This window comes from Lissotriton vulgaris, chromosome 4_1, assembly GCF_964263255.1.
Source record: "Lissotriton vulgaris chromosome 4_1, aLisVul1.2, whole genome shotgun sequence".
Taxonomy (NCBI): domain Eukaryota; kingdom Metazoa; phylum Chordata; class Amphibia; order Caudata; family Salamandridae; genus Lissotriton; species Lissotriton vulgaris.
Genome location: NC_141691.1, coordinates 1,396,878,852 through 1,396,898,158, shown reverse-complemented (window position 1 = coordinate 1,396,898,158; position 19,307 = coordinate 1,396,878,852). Strand labels below are relative to the sequence as shown.

The 19,307-nt window shown below is 43.2% G+C and overlaps 1 protein-coding gene across 1 annotated transcript in view; it reads left to right on the top strand.

Moving 5' to 3' along the window:
- NPC1 (NPC intracellular cholesterol transporter 1) overlaps window positions 1-19,307 on the top strand; it is a 267,845-nt gene that overhangs the window by 97,197 nt on the left and 151,341 nt on the right. The gene's annotated exons all lie outside the window — the stretch shown is intronic.

Here is a 19,307-nt window from a genome sequence, read left to right as displayed (position 1 = left end):
GGGCACACTCAGTCCAAGCACATCAGCAGTTCAGAAAAAAGTGGGGGCATACCAATGCAAGAAAGCTGGCACTTTCTCACAGTAGGCATGGAGAGATTAAGTGATTTGCCCAGAATCACAGGATGTTGAGCCCAAGCCGAGACTCTAACCTGGTTCCACATCTCCGAAGTTGGCAACTCTGGTCGTTAGGCCATATCCTGTCCCCCACTGGTGGGAGTGGGGCTAGCATTCCTTTGATGGTTCATGTGTTTTGTGCAGGTTAAGCTGCTCTGTTGCCAGTTCTTTTTTATGTGAATTAGTGAGCTGTTGACAAATCAGGGAGTTCATGGTGAGTTGAGTGTGCTTTTTAGGAGAGGTAGCCCTCTGGTAAATGGTAGTGTAGTAGTTCATCGACACCCATGGGGTTTAAAAGAACTATCTTGCACTTAGAAGTGCCAAGATGGGTTTGTGTTGACATACAAATAGTAGGTAACAAGATTGAGTCCGAAAACGTTCAGCAGTGATGGCTTGAACCACTCTTCCAGTTAACATATGGCCCTCATATTTGCTGTGTCATGTCTGGTCGAGGGTAATCGTTTGGGTAGGACCAGGGCACGTCCTAAAAACAACTGTGTGTACTAATTAGCTTATGTAATTACATCCTACGCAGTGACTTGTGGGAAATGCCGCAAGAAGTGATGCTATCCCTTATGTAAAAGGAATTAACCTACTTTACAGCCGAAGCTGTTAGAACTCTACTCTACTATACGTATAAGAATGTAAATATATTTATAAAATGTATGCAAATCTAAATCAAACCTAAACTAATTTGATATCTGATCTCAAAGCTGTGAACATTTTAAAAAACGAGTCTATACTTAAATCCTAATCCATGCTTTCACAACCTTTAATCATGTGCTTATATGAAATAATGTGCCCAGTGGAAATAAATTCTTGACGCACAAATACAAATTATAAATACAGATACTGACCAAGGATTTATGTGTTTTTATCACGATCATGTAATTTAATGATGCTGGTAATGCAGATGATAGAACCTTAATGCTGTATTTAATTTTGTCCTGTGGTTGCCGGTACGTTTTTTTGATGAATAGGACTTTTGAAAGTCTTTCTCACTAGCAGTCCCTATCCTGAGTAACCAAATGTCTCTGGCCTGCGCTGCCTATCTTTATCCCATTGGAGGACTGTCCAGGCCCTGGAATTTGGCAGACTATATCAAGGGATTGGGACAAGTCATTGGTGCCCTTTTTGTTATTATGAAACACACCCAAATCTGATTTTAGTGCAGCCCAAAATATTTTGCAGGCACGCCAGACATTGGAGAGCTGGATTAAGGGAGATTAGGTTGAGAAATAGGTAGACAAATGAAAGGTGAGAGAAGGTGTTTCAGAGGGAAAACGAGGAGAGAAACCTGGACAAAGGAGAGATGAAAGAGAGAACAACATATGGACAGTGGACAAGGGAGCAAGAAGGAGATGCAAGCATGGGTAAATGGAGGAAGAAAGAGATAGGGCTCGATGAGAAAAGAGAAGAAGAAAAAGGATTGGGTTCGAGGGGAATGGGGATAAGGAAGGAGATTAGAGGGGAACTAGAATAACAAATTAGTAGCGGCAGACACATAAACATAAAGAGCATGTAAGAAACAGAATGATGTAGGGGATGGGGGGCAAAAGAGGAGGAGACCGGTGAGAAACTCGAAGGGAGGTTGAGATGGAGAGAAAGGCAAGGGAAAGAGAGGGTGAAGAGAGGAAGAAAGATATGATCAGAGGGAGAAAGAGAAACCGATGCGGCCAAAGTGGAAAAGGAGAGGGGCAAAGAAAAAAAACAGAGGGAAAGTGATAGGGAAGGCAAGAGTGAAAGATAGGGGCAGTTTGGGATAGAGAAAATGAGGAAGGAAGGAACAGAGGTAAAGGAGTGGAGGGAAATGGATATGGTGAGAGAAAAATAAGTTAGATAGGGTGAGGCAATAATGTGATAGAGGAAAGTGTTTGCTACAAAGGGGAAAATAAAGACAATAAAGACAGAGATTGATGGGGAGAGGCTGAAACCAAGAGAGGAGATGTATCATAGAACAGATAAGTTACAGTGAGGGCAGGGCCCCTCTAGTCCCAACCCTTGTACACCATGACCAGAATTGCTTTGTACCTACACGCAACACCTCCCGCAATGTCCGTAGATTGTTCAAAATACAAGCATATTCCATCCACAACTGGCCCCGATCGGGATGCCTCGTCTTAGACCTAGAGAAAGCCTTCGACTCTGTTGAGTGGCCCTATATCAGAGCGACACTGGAAAAGTATGAACTTGGGGACGACTATATTGACATGGTGAGACTACTCTACCAAAAGCCGACTGTGCGTGTACGCATGCGCGGGCTGCTATCTGATGCAATTCGGGTGCAAAGAGGGACCAGACAGGGATGTCCCCTGTCCCCACTGCTTTTTTCAATGGCGATGGAACCTCTTGCAGAGTTACTACGGGCGCAGGGAGAGGAATGGGGGATTCCACTGGCAGATGGCCTACATACAGTCTCGCTCTACGTGGACGATTTGCTCCTGTATGTTAGAGACCTGACCCGTCTCCCACCGTCCTTGTCGGATACCTTTTGGACCTTTCAAGCCATGTCGGGACTCCAAGTCAACTGGGCAAAGTCAGGGGCGTACTCCTTCAATCCAGACACACAGGAGTGTGACATCTGCATAAATGGCGGAAGACTTACCTGGCACCCCACGACATTCAGGTATCTTAGCATACATACATACAGAACCCCGCCTGACCTACTAGAAGGAAACCTAGTCAGAGCTATCTCCTCCCTGCGAGCACAGATGACATTCTGGAAGACCCTCTCCTTAAACGTGCCCAGCCCAGTCACACTGACAAAAATGATAGTCCTGCCAAGACTATTATACTACGTTGCCAACATCCCGATATATGTTCCGACCCGGATATTTCGGGAACTGGAGACATTGATTCGGAACCTCATCTGGAACTCGGGAAGGCCCTGTGTGGCTTTGACGAAACTCTATGTGCCAACGGAGGCCGGTGGCCTTGCGGTTCCCAACTTGGAACTGTATTACCTGGCGGCTCAGATGCAATGGGTAACGGGATGGTTAAGTGGCAGGAACTTAGATGACACCGCTACGGATGCTGTAACCTACACGCACACACAGGTGTGCACGCTCTTCCACCCTTTGACTAGGACTCCACTCCCGACACAGATTCACGTGTCCGTGGCCCGCAGATGCTTTCTGCGATGCTTGAAATTGACATACGGGGTGAAGCCCTATGCCCCGGCGCTTCCGCTCCTGGGCACACCCAGAGATGGAGGAGTAATAACAGAGGCGATGTTGGACGGGTGGGTGAGGGCTGCAGTGGAGACGCTGGGAGATCTATATGCTGATGGCACTCTACTCCCTTTTGGGACTCTGGCTGGGGACACTGGACTGTTGGCCGGGCAGTTTCTCCTTCACGTGTCTATCACACGCGCGCTAGCGCGCCCCTGGGGAGACTTGACTGACGAACCGCAAACGAACCACTTCATGCAATACCTCCATGTCATGGGCAACGGCTCCCACGTGGTCCACTGGCGGACCCAGGTCCTCCTAATGCACACACAGCGATCCACACAACTCCGAGTAAGTGGGCGGCGGATAGAGGAAGGGTATGGACAGACAAGCAATGGGCTATGGTGCTGGCCGGCCCAGTCAATGTCCCACGCAACTCACGTTTTAAAATCATACAATTTTATATATTACATCGCGCATATTTGTCGCCGGATAAGATCAATAAATACTTCTCGACTACCCCCTCTGCGTGCCCCAGATGCTCCCTGATTGGTGCGGATCTCCTACACATGCTTTGGACCTGTCCCGCTATCTCACCATATTGGAACACGGTGACTGCCCTACTAAAGCGGAGCACTGGTAACGATCTGCCACACACGTGGGAAGCATGTCTCTTTGGACTATACAAAAGGACCAAACTCAACAAGTTACCGACCAGGTTTCGAGACCTGGGACTCATCACGGCCAAACGCTTGCTCACTAAGCGGTGGAAAAAATATAGACCACCACAGGCCAAACATTGGTATACCTCCTTCGACAACTGGGCGAGAGCGGAGGGTGTCCTACTGCGCAGGGAGGAGACGGCGGGACTGCGAAAATTCCCCATTGCGCAACTCTGGGATGAAACCCTGAAAACCTTCCAGCAGGCGAGCCTGGATCAGGGAGTCACTTAATGGTGCCCCTCTCTGGGTCGACCACTGACGATGGCTAGGAAGAAACACAATATGCTCTCATTACCATCCTACTGCTAGAGTCGAACGGAAGACACAACACCTGCCCGGGAGATGGGATGCTGCTGCGTGGCTGTGACGCAGCGACAACCTAGAATCCCCACAGCACTGGCACTAACGCTCTGATACCCATCAGGCAATGTCGGACCTCCTCCCCCCCTCCCCCCCCCTTTTATTTTCCACTCCCTCCGCAACGTGAGCTCGCCCTCCTCGTGACCACAATCACCCCAAGCCACTGTCATACCACTGGCCCATTACCTCAATAGAAGTACATTGACACTCCTCCCACTACACTGTCCTGCCAACCTCATCCTTCTCCTTTAGGAATTGTTCCCCCCCCCCTTTTTTTCCTCTTTCTTCATTCACCACTAGTTCAGTTAGGGGGACATGACTGTTTCCCCGCCCTCCCCCCGACGCATTTGTTAAAATGTTGAGAATGTGGTGTTGGATCCATACAATTGTTTACTCCGGACCAAAAGCACGGCGATTCCGCGCAGGGGTATATACCACATACTGTCTGACGGCAGGGACCAGGGATCGACACACGGATGTACAAGCATGCCGCCCCATACCGCATCCCTATGCCTCGACTTACGATGCGCTTAGCGTCATGCAACAACACACTTACCACAGATTACAATGCCTATCGCACAATCACAGACTGTATTGAAGTACTGAAGTGTGTCAGGAACTTACTGTCTAATGTCATTGATTAGCATTGTTGTTATGACGTGGAGCAAATTATGTATAACCTATTTCTTTATTCAATGCCTTAAATGTGTATTGTATAGACAATAATTGTTGGAAAACTAATAAACATATTCAAACAAAAAAAGTTACAGTGAGGGCAGGAGAAGAAAAGACTACAGGTGAGTCAGCACCCATGGAGCAGTGAGTAATGCCACTTGAGGGTGTGGGGTGTCCTCTCACCGCCAGTGGCAGTGGCCGGCAAACTCCAAACGTTTTGGGGATCTGCACTTATTTATTTTGACATATTAAACACTTTATTATAAATGCCAATGATTTGGGACACGTTTAAAATCGACATGATGCATGAAGTTTGTGATGTAAATTGGCTTCCTGAACGTATATGCCCTTTAAAAAAATGAATGCACTAGCAAACAAACATGAAAAAAAGGTTGGTGAAGTATATTTTAGTTTTGTAAGTCCCATAAAGATTTCCATGTAAATGTACAAACGAAACGTAGCAATGGCTGAATTGACAACGTTTTTACACAAAGTTGAGGGACTTTGTTACGTTTTAGACATGTTTTACAGAATAAAAAGTGCTGGGTGCAGTTAAGAGATCCAAAGAGAACTGCTTTCCTTGAGCAAAGAAAAGGAGAAAGCCTCAAGGTGGATGTAAACATCCCGGGGGTAAAGTGATGGCGAATCATGCGCTGTTTGGAAAGAAAATGTGAGCTGACACGTGATGAGGCACAAGGTGGCAAAACCAAACAAAACACCTCACAGCACCCCTTGCCTGCAGGCTACGGGGATCAAATTCCACCTTCTCTAACTAAACTAGTGGGAAGATTGTGAACACCCTGCGTCCACCTCCAACTTGTTCCCTGGGTAGCACACCAATGTTCTCTTAAGTATTTTGGAAGTAGTAGGCCAATTTAAGAGATTCTTTAGGTCCATTTAAATGGTTGGAGTCCCTTAAAATATGTATATGTTGCAAAAGTTGCGCATTAAAAATTAATTTTTAGATCTTGGCTACCAGACAGCGCAAGCTGTCTCTTGGCTAAAAGAACTATTGTCAGTTTACAGTGGGTTTAAAGCCCACACATTGGTTTGGTTTATTGTCGCTCATTTGTTTGCTTTTTAGTCATCAGCTTGTGTGGGCTTTATTTCCTCTTCCTATGTTAGTCCCTTCCTGGATCATTGATGCATTTCATGTGCCTTTCCTCTGCTCTGTTTTGGAGCTCTACTTTTTCATTTTAGTTAAGCACTCCATGAGAGTGCATGTGCTTTCCAGCTGTCTCTCTTGTGAACTGCTCTTCTCCCCTCTGCCATTCTGTGTTACTCTAACTCGAGTCTATGCTTCTTCCCACCCCTTTGCTTGCCTTGATTCTTTTCCCCCTCCTTGTTGCTTTCTCACCCGTGTGCTTCGCCTAACAGGTCTACTTTTCTCTCTCCAGCCCATGTGCTTCTCATGCCCAGCTCTCCATTTTCCTCTCTCTTGCCAGTATTGCTTCCCCCCCTCCCGGGTTTTGCTTCATCCCTCATTTTTTGTTGATTAAGCCCCGTATTGCTTCCTTCCCCACCTAAGCCCTCCATATTGCTTCTCTCACCCATGCCTAAAAAAAAAGAAAACATGCTTTTGTGACACTTTTACAGTTAAAATAAATGTATTACAGCTCCAACTCTGAGCAATAAATTAGAATGATAAGAAAAGCGCCCAGATCAATTTGTAGATGTGCACATGTTTTGTGTGCACTTACAAAATGACGCAGACAGCCGCATAATAGCACGATGTTGTGTACTCTTTAGCCATGCTATACAGTATCAGCAAAAACCTCTGGCAAAACCAGTGGTTCACAAGTCATGACCAATTGGCTCTGCCAGTGCTTATTTGTTATGTAAATGGACTAACTTGAGTCTGCTTAGGTCCTGAATTCGCAATGAATATTCGGTATCGAATGTCCGCTCCACAGTTACTGGAACTTTGAAGTAATACTCTGTGAATCGTAAATGGAAGCTTGTTTTCAGTAAATTGTGTTGTGTCCTGCTGTTGTTAAGGCACAGTGTAAATTGCTTCGGTCTGATAATCCTACGTACAGTTGGCATCAGCGGCCGTTTATGGTAGTCTTATTCCAGAATTGGCACCCCAAGGTGATGCTTGTGTTACCCCAGAAAGGTATATGTGAAATAACACTCCCAGGCATACAACCAAGGCAATGGCACACTAGACTAAGCAAACAAACTAGTTCAGTTTAGAAAATATACATTTTTAATGTGATAAAAAGAATTGATAAAAAATCAGTACATTGACCAAAATTGATAAAATGACATTGTATTAATACATATGTACCCCAGAAAGGAACACGTCTTGCGCTTTGAACTCAAGGAGGCGGACCCCTAACAGTGCTACTCTCCAGTTAGGGTTTCCAGTATGTTGCTCGTGCGTCTCTGGCAGTGGTCCAAACTGCACATTCTGCTTCAGGATGGACACCGGGAGAGGAACATGAGCCCCTGTGCCCTCCTTGATGGGACACCGATGTGCTGCTCAAGCGTTTCTAATAAATCAGCTTTGCCCTTTGCTCTCACCCGTCCTTGTTTGTTTGCTAACTCTTGGGGCTTCTTGGAAATGGCGAGACTTCACACAACAATATTTGCCGTGGCTTGGAGGCAGGGCGCGAGACAAGGCTGCTCAGAGGCCTGCAGTCTGTCTTCTGCGGTCTTTGCTTTAACTTGATGCAGTACTTCACTTTGTTACCGCCTTAGACTTTGTCCTACCAGAAAAGTGACTACATGTTTTTCTTTCGCACCAAGTCTGTTGACGGTAGCACTGAACAAACATTGGCACCGTTTCAATGGCATTTGTGTACAGGACAACTTTTGTTTTAATTAATAGTGCTAGGTGTTTAAGTATTGTGTTGCCATGTAACGTGCATAGTTCCCAACTTGGTTTGCTCACCTTTCAGTAGTTAAGCGCTTTGTCAATTCCTGCTCAACTGCTTTCCTTTGAAATAATGGTCTGAGAGGAGTTCCACGTACTATACATCAAAATCATATACATATTTTATCGCTGTAAAAAACACACGTCCACAATTACAGTTCCAAGTTGGTTGTAAAGCACAGGCCAGTGCCACAGCACCATGATTAATAAACATCATTTTTAAAGATGAAATATTTAGCCAGACCTCTAACAAACAAATCAACCATTTATGTAGAAATGGGGAATGGGGTGGGGAGAGCAGGAGGAAGCGTGAAATTACCCCAGCAGTTAATATACATCTGTTCTGTAATGGGACTATTGTTAGGGATTACGATTATCTTTAATACTCAAGGCAGCAGCAAATCAAAAATATAAATACGTAAACCACATTACCCGGAAAACTAGAGTAATTAGTCCTAAAGCACTGTTCTTGTGACAGCCGATCCCCTACGTTACAGTACAAGAAAGTCTCCTGTGTGGCTTGAGTTCCTCTTTATTTTTTTCTGAGATAGTACATTGTTTTTAGTAGTGTTTTACAACCGTTCCCGTGGCCTCGAAACTTGGTGGCCCAAAAGCACAATCCCATCCCAACACTGATCATTATTGTTCCTTCTGGGGCCCTGAAGGGTTGGCAGTACGTGTGGAGGAGGGCTCACATGACCATTGAAGAATTCTCACAGGACTTCAGTGAGATCCGTGTGCCCCTTCACAGAAAGAAATATATGTCGATGCCATCACTTTAATATGCTTTTGCACATTTACCATCTTTTCGTGCTGGGTGTCATGAGGTTAGTGTATGTCATCCCTAGATACTGAGATAGTAAGAGGGACCGTTGTAATGTACCATTAAGGCCTCTGTGGTGACCATCCATTTTAGTGGTGGTAAATTAAAAAGGAGATTGATTGAAATGTGTACTAGGGTGTATATATAACCTGTGTTGATAAAGCACATTTTTGAACCCTGTAGACATTAGATAGTGTTTCCTAGATGCCATCATGTTAGTAAAAAGCCCCAAAAATAGTTTGTTCTCCAGTCATCACATAGGAACAACTAAAGGTTAATTACCTACGCAGAAATATGCTAGATGCCAACCTAACGTTGAAGTCAGTTTTCATTGGTGTACTTAGTTACTTGTACTGTTAGATTTGTTACATTCATGTGTGTTGAGTATAACTGTGGGGCCGAATTGCCACTGAGATTTTATTTTTGAATTATTTGTATTTATTTACACAAAATGTTATAATACTGCCATGACCTATTTATTGTGCACCATTCTAGGGTTAATTTCGTTTGAGTGTTATTGGCATGCAGTGAGATTGTAACCGGGCATGTTTCCTAAGGGTCTAAGGATAGCAGGCATTAATTTTACAAGTGATGTCCTGTTATCTCCTAGTTCTCCATGCCTTGGTTAACTGGCATGACAGGCCTGGCTTGACTTTTCAAGGGATAGAGGCTGCAAATGTAGATTTTGTTTTTGCTGGTATTTGTATGGTCCTAACCACGATGGGTCTTCCTTATGTAACACTTCTGTCATGAATGTGGCATAAATGGCTCTTTGGAGCACTACATCAGTCAAGGCAATATTTGTTGAAATAAAAATAAAACAAGCAAGATAATACTTACCTCTGAATGAATATATCTCTTGTCAAGCTAGTTTTATATTCACACGTATCAGCCAAAATTACAAACATCTTTCAAATTTGGTCTATGTAGGTGCAACCACCAAGGGGATCCACGCTGTAGGCTTAAGTGTGTTGTATGTGCAAAGATGGGCATAATAGCAGGACAAGGCACATAGAGAGAATTAAGAATTCCCTCTCAAGCCTACTTTAAAAGTGTCGTAGTGCATCACAAGGGTCCTGTCAAAAAGAACATTATTTGTAACGCACTTATAGTAAACCAGTATAGCCAGCCCAACCGTAGTTTTTTCCCCCCAAATGGCTCTTTATTAACATATTAGGCATAGCAATGCCACATTTTTTCGTAGACTCGGTATACAGTATAGTTTGACATCCTCACAGCCATACAGCATGCTTACCTCTACTGTTTAACCACCGTTCTCCGTGCATAAGTGAACTGTTTCACATCCAGCCAAACTGTACAAACCAATCAACCCCAGGTCAGTCCATCAGCGAGTCCAGTGATCATTCAAACACTGATAGGGGGTGCCCATATATTAATCACATTTTCTGAGCTGCAATTACTGTGCAAAGATGCAAAATCAAAATCCGGTGTCTGTGTATAATAGCATGTCACTGTTTATCTCCCCCTTAAAAATAATCCCTTCCTCTCACTCCCCCTCCCAGGGATTAACAATAAAACATGTCCATGGCAGTTACAATGGAATTTCATCCATTTTAATCGAGACGGCCAGCACTATCGTATTCAAGTCATCAGTGCCCCTATTTTTAGGTCCAATTTAAGCGTTCGACCTCTTGTATACTTTTTAGGTTGAGCGCAAGTGTAGACCACTTGTATACTTTAATATACTTCTCTTGTGGATTTAGAGCCATGTGCCTGGTTTTAATTTGTTTATTTCAGGGTCCTTTATAAATCCTTTCTTGCTAGTGGGCAGTACTGCCTTTTTGTCTCTCCTTTTCTCTTTTGTTCCTCCCACAGCGACCGGACTAACCACTGTATGGTTGTGCCTTGTCATGTTTATGTTCTTTGGAGGTCTTCCGTTTTCTTGGTGTCCTGCTTCTGTTTGATGAAGGTGTAGTAGATAGACTGTAGATGGATCACAGGATACTTCTGGATAAGTTACAGGATATGTTTATTAAGATACAGCAGAGCAGTACACCTTGCCAGCTGACCAGACCATCAACGGACAAGTGTGGAACCTTCAAGTACAAAGTAGAATGCACATAGGTATACTGGGAGGCTTAAGAGGTGTGAACACAGAGAAAGGTCTAATGGCCAAAGGTGGCCATGTTGCAAGGAGTATAAGTTTACTACAGAAGCATCCCTTTTCATTTGCAGACCATTATTACTCTGAGCTTAGCTGCATTTCTGTAAACTGGGCTGTAAAGCATATAAAGCATGCTGTTATCTCCCTCACATTTACAACACCGTTGCTACTCTTGTGTTTTATTTTTTTTGCTCCCTCAGGCCGACTGCTGTGCTCTCGGTTCTGCTCTCAGTGCCTCCAGGCCCTGCCCTCCAAACCTTCCTGCTTCTGACACTCCCTCGTGTCTGCCTGCTATGATGGAGGTCCTCACGCCTCTTCTGTGCTGAGTACAGGGCTGCAGGAGATTACTGCATCCGCCCCTGCTTTGTGCAAGCAGCAGTGATGGTCAATAGTGCATTCAGATTTTAGCAGCACCATAGCTGGCAAACTCGTGTATCCTGGTTAATAAAGCTTCATTGCTGTAGCTAGCATGAGACATTGCAGCCCCTCCCATTCCTCCTTCTGCCTGGTTTTATTCAGTGAGCCTTCGTGGATGCCCCTGATGCGTACATAGCAGTGCACACTTTAAATTAGCCTTGCACATGGCCATAATATCGGCAATGTCCCTAATCCACCGGATATTGCAACGTGTTGGCAGTAATGAATTTCTGGGATATGGATGTTCTCGCCTGTAAGTACCTTTATAGAACTTACACCGCATGTTATGTCACAGGTCTAATTAATTGGGCGCGCTTGTCGCACTTTTTCAGTGCAGTGGTGAAAATGATTGATGGGTAGATGTTGGTAAACAGTGTGCACAAGTAAACTGATTGATTAAATTTTGATTGCCTAGCACTTTTTACTTATACTTTAACCCCCCCCCCTTCTGCATAATAAGTATGCACATGTTGTACTTGGCTAACGTTTGAAATAGTTGGCATGTAGTAGCTTTAATTCTGTCAATATGACGCCACCCAAATTTTGAAAGTCATTTAAAACTGGCCTAGTGTCTAGCAAACGCAGCTCTGACTGTGTAAATTATTTATTCCTTCTTTGGTCCACACTTGCACTATCCACATTTGATCCAGTCGAAGCGTCGTGCGGGTGGCCCTAGGCATGCATGATGCTTTTGGCCAGATGCCCGTGTTAAAACTGCCTCCTTTTGGCAGTGGCCTCTGGGCAGATGTTGCCTAAGTGTTTAGCATGAGACCGAGCAGGTATCTGCTGCCCTAATCTGAAAAGATTTGACGCAATGTTTCGCAACTTTGTTTGTTAAAACTCTTTGAAAACTGTAGCCGAAGGTTAATCCGGCAAAGGATTTGGAAACTCTTTCGAAAGAGAAGGAAAGGTATTTTTTCCTTGTTGAATGTATGAAAATGCTTCCTTTTAAAAAAAAATAATCGGAGATTGGTGCACTAAAACTACTCCCTTGCTATTTTAGAACGTTTAGATGATTTTTCATTAGGAGAAAGTACTGAGTAATAAGGTGTTATAGTTGAAGGGTCACTTCTATTTTATTATTATTATTATAAACACTTGTAGAGCACACTGTAACCCTACGGTCATCCTGGCGCTAGAAGAACTATCCAGCACGAGGGCTGTCAGCTACACAATAAAAGAGCGGCATGTTAGACCTATTACTGTTATACGTTCAAGACAGTATTATTTAAACATGGCTCACTGGAAGTTTCTCGATTTGCTTTTGCCATAGCTTTTTTTTACACGCTACACCTATAGAAATGCAGATAATTTTTTTTTATTTCGATGAACTCTTTCTGAATAGTTGTGTGTTTTAACTTCAAATTTCATCGAACCATTGGAACTCTATTCACCTCAATAGCAGTTTGCCTATATTAGTGCAAACCCCTGCAAAAGTATTTTTACACATAAATAGGTATGCATCACATCTTCCCTCATTTTGCATGGTGGGCTCTTGTCTGGCTATTTTAAATTGTAAGAAAAGTTGTTGAGATGGTCTCTGACCCCTACCTTTTCCTTTGAGAAGTTGGCTGCAGTGCTTTGTTTGCCAACTATAAACACCAACCTCATTTGCAATTAAATAGATATTTTTGCCTGCGCTTCTCATTTTGTTTGTGAGTGCCTCTGAAACCCTTGCTGAGTTTTACTGCAGTCTTCTGTTTTATTGGATTTTAGATGCTGGGAGATAACATTCACAGACTGAGTGGAGAATTGAAGAAAACCGGTGGTTTTGGTGTCTATCGATTACTGTTGAGAACATAAGCCTTTCCAATTTTTTCAGTAGCCTAATGGCTAGGGCGGTCGATCTCTAATCTGGGGAACGGGATTCGATTCACTGCAATGACCCTCAACGTCTTGTGATTCTGGGCAAATCACTTAATCTCCCAAATGAGGGTTGAAACAACGTTCCAGGTGTTCATTATGAGCAGATCGTACCCGTTCTAGGCCTCTCTAACCATCAGACTTCTGTAAAGTTGCATCTGGTGCTCTGCGCTGGCATATAGGTGTTTTTTGATGTTGCTGTTATATGTAGTGGTCTGTTGATCATTGATCTATAGAAGTCATTTAGGTGGAGATGGTAGTGCAAAAAGATGTGGAAATTATATTTTTGATCTCTTTAGTACCACTGCCAGTTTGAATCGGAGTGCAAATTGTGGTAGCTTTGGTATTCTGTCTGCACTTACTACTAACTTTTAGCTGGTGATCACTGCATGAGCAAAATAGGAGTCTGCCATGGTGAAGCCAGTAGGTTTAGTGTTGGCTGCTAGACGTTTGGAAATGGCAATGCTTGTTTTGTTTTGGCATGGTGTTGGTAAAACTTTATTCTTAGGGGAGCTACTTGGCCCTCCTTATAAAAACAAAAAAGACGTTTAAAATGAGAAATATTCGTTTAGTCTCAAAACACATATTGGAATATAAGTCCCCGACTTTGAAGGGAGCGTCTTTGAGTGAGAATGTGCTTCTTGTGAAACAGCAGGATGCATCACTCTCAATGAAGTTATTAATGGCTGACATGGGCTGACTCATTGCCCCATGCTGCACGTAGTGGTGGTCCGAAAAATGTGAATGACACAACAGACAAATGGATAACGAGGACTGGTGGTGAAAGCCCTTATGAGTAAGTACATTTTGTATATCATGTTAGTAACATCAAAAGGTCTTTGCTTTAACCAGACCTAAAAATGTGCAACTATCGTACAAATCTCGTTCCATATGCCGTATAGACCTTACTGGGACAAATGAAAAAATGCACCGAAGATCCTGAAACTGTGGCAGAAGAATAGATTTTCATTTTTATTTTCTATTTTTCTTTCTTTTCTCAGACTGGCATTCCACTTTAAGATACCCAACTCTAGGAAGACTTTGTGAATGATGTTTTTTACTAATTATTTCTGGTGATAATGTGAATTTTTTTATTCACTACACTGGAGTACCGTATTCACATCATGTACATCACCAATTAAACTAAGCAATCTGTTGGCATTAGGAATAAAATGCCATTGTTATTAATTATTTTCATGATAAAGTTGTATTCTAAAATTCGTATTTCATCGGCTTCGCATCATCTCTCCAAATCTTTTCGACCAGTATAACCTTTTCGGTAATTGAAGGCTCTGTTCTGGCCTTGCTGCTGCTGGCCCCTTGAGTGCGGTTTGATCGCTGTGTCTGAGGCAGAGGAGGAGATCTAGATAAGGTCGGTGGGTCGTTTGAGGAAGTTACTAGGGTTCTGGTGAAACAAAGATTGGATTGATATTTTCATCTAGCGGAGTGTGAAGGCAGATGTTAAATAAGATGTAATTCTTCGTTCCGGATACCATATAATGTGGGCGTTAAGATACAGATTAGAGGCCCTATTTATGGTGTGACAGGCTGGATAATTCATCACAAGATGTCCGATGTCCCATGCACTGTATTAAGGGTATTCTAGTCTATGGCCATTTTAAGAAGGTTTAGCAAATCGTGCACTCTCCTTAATTTCCTTATCAAATGATGCAAATGTGTTATGAAATAGATTTCCATAGGTGAATTGTACCTTTATTCACTGTCCTTCCTCTAGCATAAAATGTACTGTTCGCAGAAGTTCTAAAGTGCGTTGTTCTGCAGTGATGTGTACAGAACGCAGTGTTTTATCCTCAACCTAATCTTTGTGTATCCAAATCCATGCAGTTGGCCTTTGGCATAATTCCGACAAGGATTCTGTAGCTCTGTTTATCTGCAGAGGAATATGAAGTACCCTGTGTGAGGGCGAGATGTTTTGGGAACAGAACTCCAAGTGCAGTCTGTAGCCCGGCAGATAATGATTGGTGGGTGGTAGAGTTTGTGTTGTGGACTAGTGGGAATGTTGATTAGTCTGTTCTGTGTGTGGGCTGGTTAATGGCATGGTGTAATGGTTCTGTGAGCATGCCAAGCTCAGTCTAGCATGCCAGGTATTGATGTGCTTTTTCCAAGTCTGAGGCATAGTGTGACACAGCACTGAAAACCCATCTACAGCCAGTAGATGAGCAGTATGGTTGGTGGCACCATTGGTTTGGTTTAATAGAGCACGTTTTAATGGAACCACAGCTAGTAATGCCACTTTGTTACCTAAAAACACCAATGGCTACCTGTGGCAGTTCAGAGGGTCTCTCTTAAACTGAGGCCCACGCTTGACACAGAAAAGGGATAGGAGCGAATGTCTACATACACAAGTTGCTGATCTAACAGATTAAGGGTTGGGAAATTAATTTAAATATTACATCATCAGTGAACTCTAGGAAAGCAGACATATAGATTAATTGAAACAGTTTTTACTCTATTGGGCGTTATCCTGTGATAATCTAAATCGTTCGATGGCAGCATCAGTAATTGGGTAACTTCCACATTGGAACCCCTATTTCAAATTACTGAGATAATAACTAACGAAAAGTTGCTTATGAGCAAATCACATCCAGGCTATCAAGTTACATCATTAAAGCCTGCACAGAACGGACAGTTTGTAGCAGGGAACCTACCTGGGTTGATAAAGCACTCGACCCGTATGTAAAGCTGCTTCTCTCTGTGTTATATTGCTTATTTGCTCCAGGCATTATTCTGAGACCTCGGGTACCAGGGCATGTTACTGGTGGTACAAAGAGGGATCTAGTAGGGCAGCATGAGGGTAACTACCTTCTTTCTAGAAATGTTGACTTAGTAATGTCCACAGAACACCTACTGAATTCGCTCTAAAGGTACCTCTAGTGAACTGTTGCATTGTGAAACGTAGATTCACTTACACTTTAGATTGAATGTGGCGATGCCTTTAGCTCAGGGAAATCATATGCTGTCCAGACTGAAAGACTGCATGGTTTCAGATACTCGGTCCACCTATCTCACGAGAATTATCAAAGATTTTGGGTCACCAACTCCATCACCGGTTTCCCCAACTCTACCTGGCCTCTAGTCTGCCAAAGCCATCTACAAAAGTTATGGCTGTTTGGTGTCTGTCAGACACCCAAAAGCTGATGGTAGGAATGCTTGCAATACATCTGACCACTCTCAATCGCATGGGCTAGCATTCCAACCTATCAGTCCTTTACCCACCATGCCACCTTGGTTTGGACTCAACCATACGCAAATCAGTCTTGACCCTGCACCAATATGACGAGTGCAGCCAGAATTGCCAGGCCAGGTACTAGCTGAACCGGAACACAAGCACCCCAATGCAGGTTTCTTCATTGTTGAGGCTTGTAAGTTGGGTGTAGCTTTGTTAAGGTGGCACAGTGAGCACGGCATCCACATCTGGGCATCCCCATGCCACTTGGGGCAGTACATGAAACACAGACGGTGATGGAAGGAATGCTTTCAATAACCGCTAGCAGTCACTCAGGTCTAACCACTGGGAGTCACTGAGGTTAGCATTCCAACCTGTTGTTCCTTTGCCCATCTTGACATCTCAGCTTGGACCCAGCCATATACAAATCAGTCTTAACCCTGCTCCAGTAGGAACCAGCTCTCTTGTTGAATGAATTAGATTGTGCACAGACTACAGCACCTACAATCTAACTGGGATATTTAAGCCAAGCTCCCAAAAGCATCCGCACATTGCCAGCCAGCCACTGTCCATCTTTAAAGATTTGAACAGTTTATTATACAACCATATGAAGGTGTGCATCCCAGAAAACACAAATGAGGTTAGGTCTAAAACATGGAAAAGGGACAGTCCTGTACACTTGGCTTCTTTCATTTATTTTCCACTATGCTGGTCTGTATCCTTTTACGGGAGATGTCTGTATGTCTGTCTAGAGATGTATATGAGACTACTAAGATCCCAAATATCACATGACTGGGCTACCTGGATTCTGCGCCACATTCCACGGCACACCAATCCGTGCGAGCCAACAGTTTTTATAGCCTTAACAGTTCCTGTTCCTCACCCTCCATAGACACAGTATTTCATTGAATAATATCACCCATATTCCCTCCCAAGCTCCCCTAGCTTGGGACACATCCAGAGGGTGTGCAGGAAAGTGATGTGCTGTCCATTGTCTCAAAAACAGATTGGTGTTAGTTCATCCTGAATTGAATCTTTTGCAGCGTAGTCTGAGGTTCTGTGCCGTAGTACAAGTAGCACAAATTGTAAACCGCATTTAATTGCCACATCTCTGGGATAAAATAGGGCCTCCTCCCTATCCTGATCCTTCAGTGGCCCTTTGTCCATTTACTATTTTGTCTCCAGTTTATCTAGACCTTGAGAGACATTGATCAGTATGATCTAAACCTGTGAGGCTGCTGCTTTTTCACCCATATGTTTAGATAGTTTTGTATTCAGGAACGGAGCGGTCTGGTAGACAGGAAGTTGCACTGACATTGTTTCGGTTTGCGAAACATAACAAAGGTATGTCTGGTCCATGTTGTACTCAGTCCTTAGTTGTCTAATTGCTTTCAAGCTATTTAGTTAGATGTCATTACTGTGTGGATTTTTGTCAATTTTTTTTTCAATACTTGTTTTATTCTTCAAGCCTTACTACGTCTTTCAGTGTGCCATTTATCCAAAGAGGCATTGCTCTGGTGATTTTTTTTATCCCTTTCCCGTCCACCATTGACTGCTCTTCTTCACAGCAGTGGACTACGGCCGATGTGGTTCCAGACAGTTTAACTGGGGCTTTACATTTTTATACCAAATTTAAGACGCCTTCACTGTCCATCACATCACTGTCAATGTTCAATGAAAGTTAAGCTCTCACAACAAAAACCTAGCAGAGGATGATTTAATTGAGAAATGCAGTAATAATAAAGCATAAGGAGCAGTGCTATCCTCATCAGCGTCTACTCTGTCTTAATAGATATCTTTAAACTCAAGATCCACTATGTGGTGTTTTGAAGTATTATGGGACCTTTATTTAAATGTCCTCTCTTCCAACGTCTCTCTTCCAAGGAGGGACAAAGAGGTTCCTCCATTGATGCCCATTGTCCTTCTGTGGCACCAACAGTTCACCCATTGTCCGATCTTAGAACCTATCTATGTTCCCAGTGATAACTATTCCCAGATATTGCCTCTCTTACCCCTACTTGGAAGGGACAGGCTCTGACATTTTTCAGGCATGGGGACTAAGCAATAGAAAGCACAACTGACTATGTACGTACATTTGTACCATGTGAATGTATGCAGGTTTGCAAATGTAAAGTCTTCAATAATAGATAGCCTCGTAGAGAAGCTTCAACTCACTGGCTTTGCCAATGCTTGTTGAAATAGCACTGATGAAATCTCTGTGACTCCTGCTGGTGATGGGTTCAGATCCCTGCAGGGCCAGATTTGTCTTTTGAACATTTGTTGTCCTTAAATTGAGTGCTACTAAGTTGGTTTATAACACCTATTATCAACAAGGTTGCAAAATGGCAAAAATTGAATTATCGATGTATGGAAAAACACAGATTAATGTTACTGAACATGCTAATAACTAGTATTTTAGAAAGGGTGTCTGAAAGAAACTGTAATGATACATACATACATACATACATACATACATACATACATCTCACAGACTTTGGTTCTCCCTATATACAGGAAGTGGGCACCATTTTTTTAAATGGTTTTTCACACAGAAATACACTAGAAACCCTCTACCTGGGGTTGTACATGTTTCACAATGTATTAGGCACTCGTCCAGGCCCCATCCAGGCAGAAGTATAAACCCATAAATGAAATGAAACCACACAGTATGACCATGTGTCACATAGCGTCCGTAGATCAACCAGCTGGTGTTGGCTTAGTGTCTCTACACGAGGATGCATTTCTGTCTTGGCAAGCCGTAATATCTGCCTGCAAAATATGAATGAATTATGGCATTTTTCTAATATGTTCACTAGTGACAGTCTTGTGTTTCACAAGAGACATTAAAACGTGTTGAGAAATTCTAATTGATGCTATGTAGCGGGCCATAGAATAGACATTAAATTAGAACTTCATTTGCAGCATTGGACCATCAATTTCTAATGTATACATTGAATTCATTATTTGTAGCTA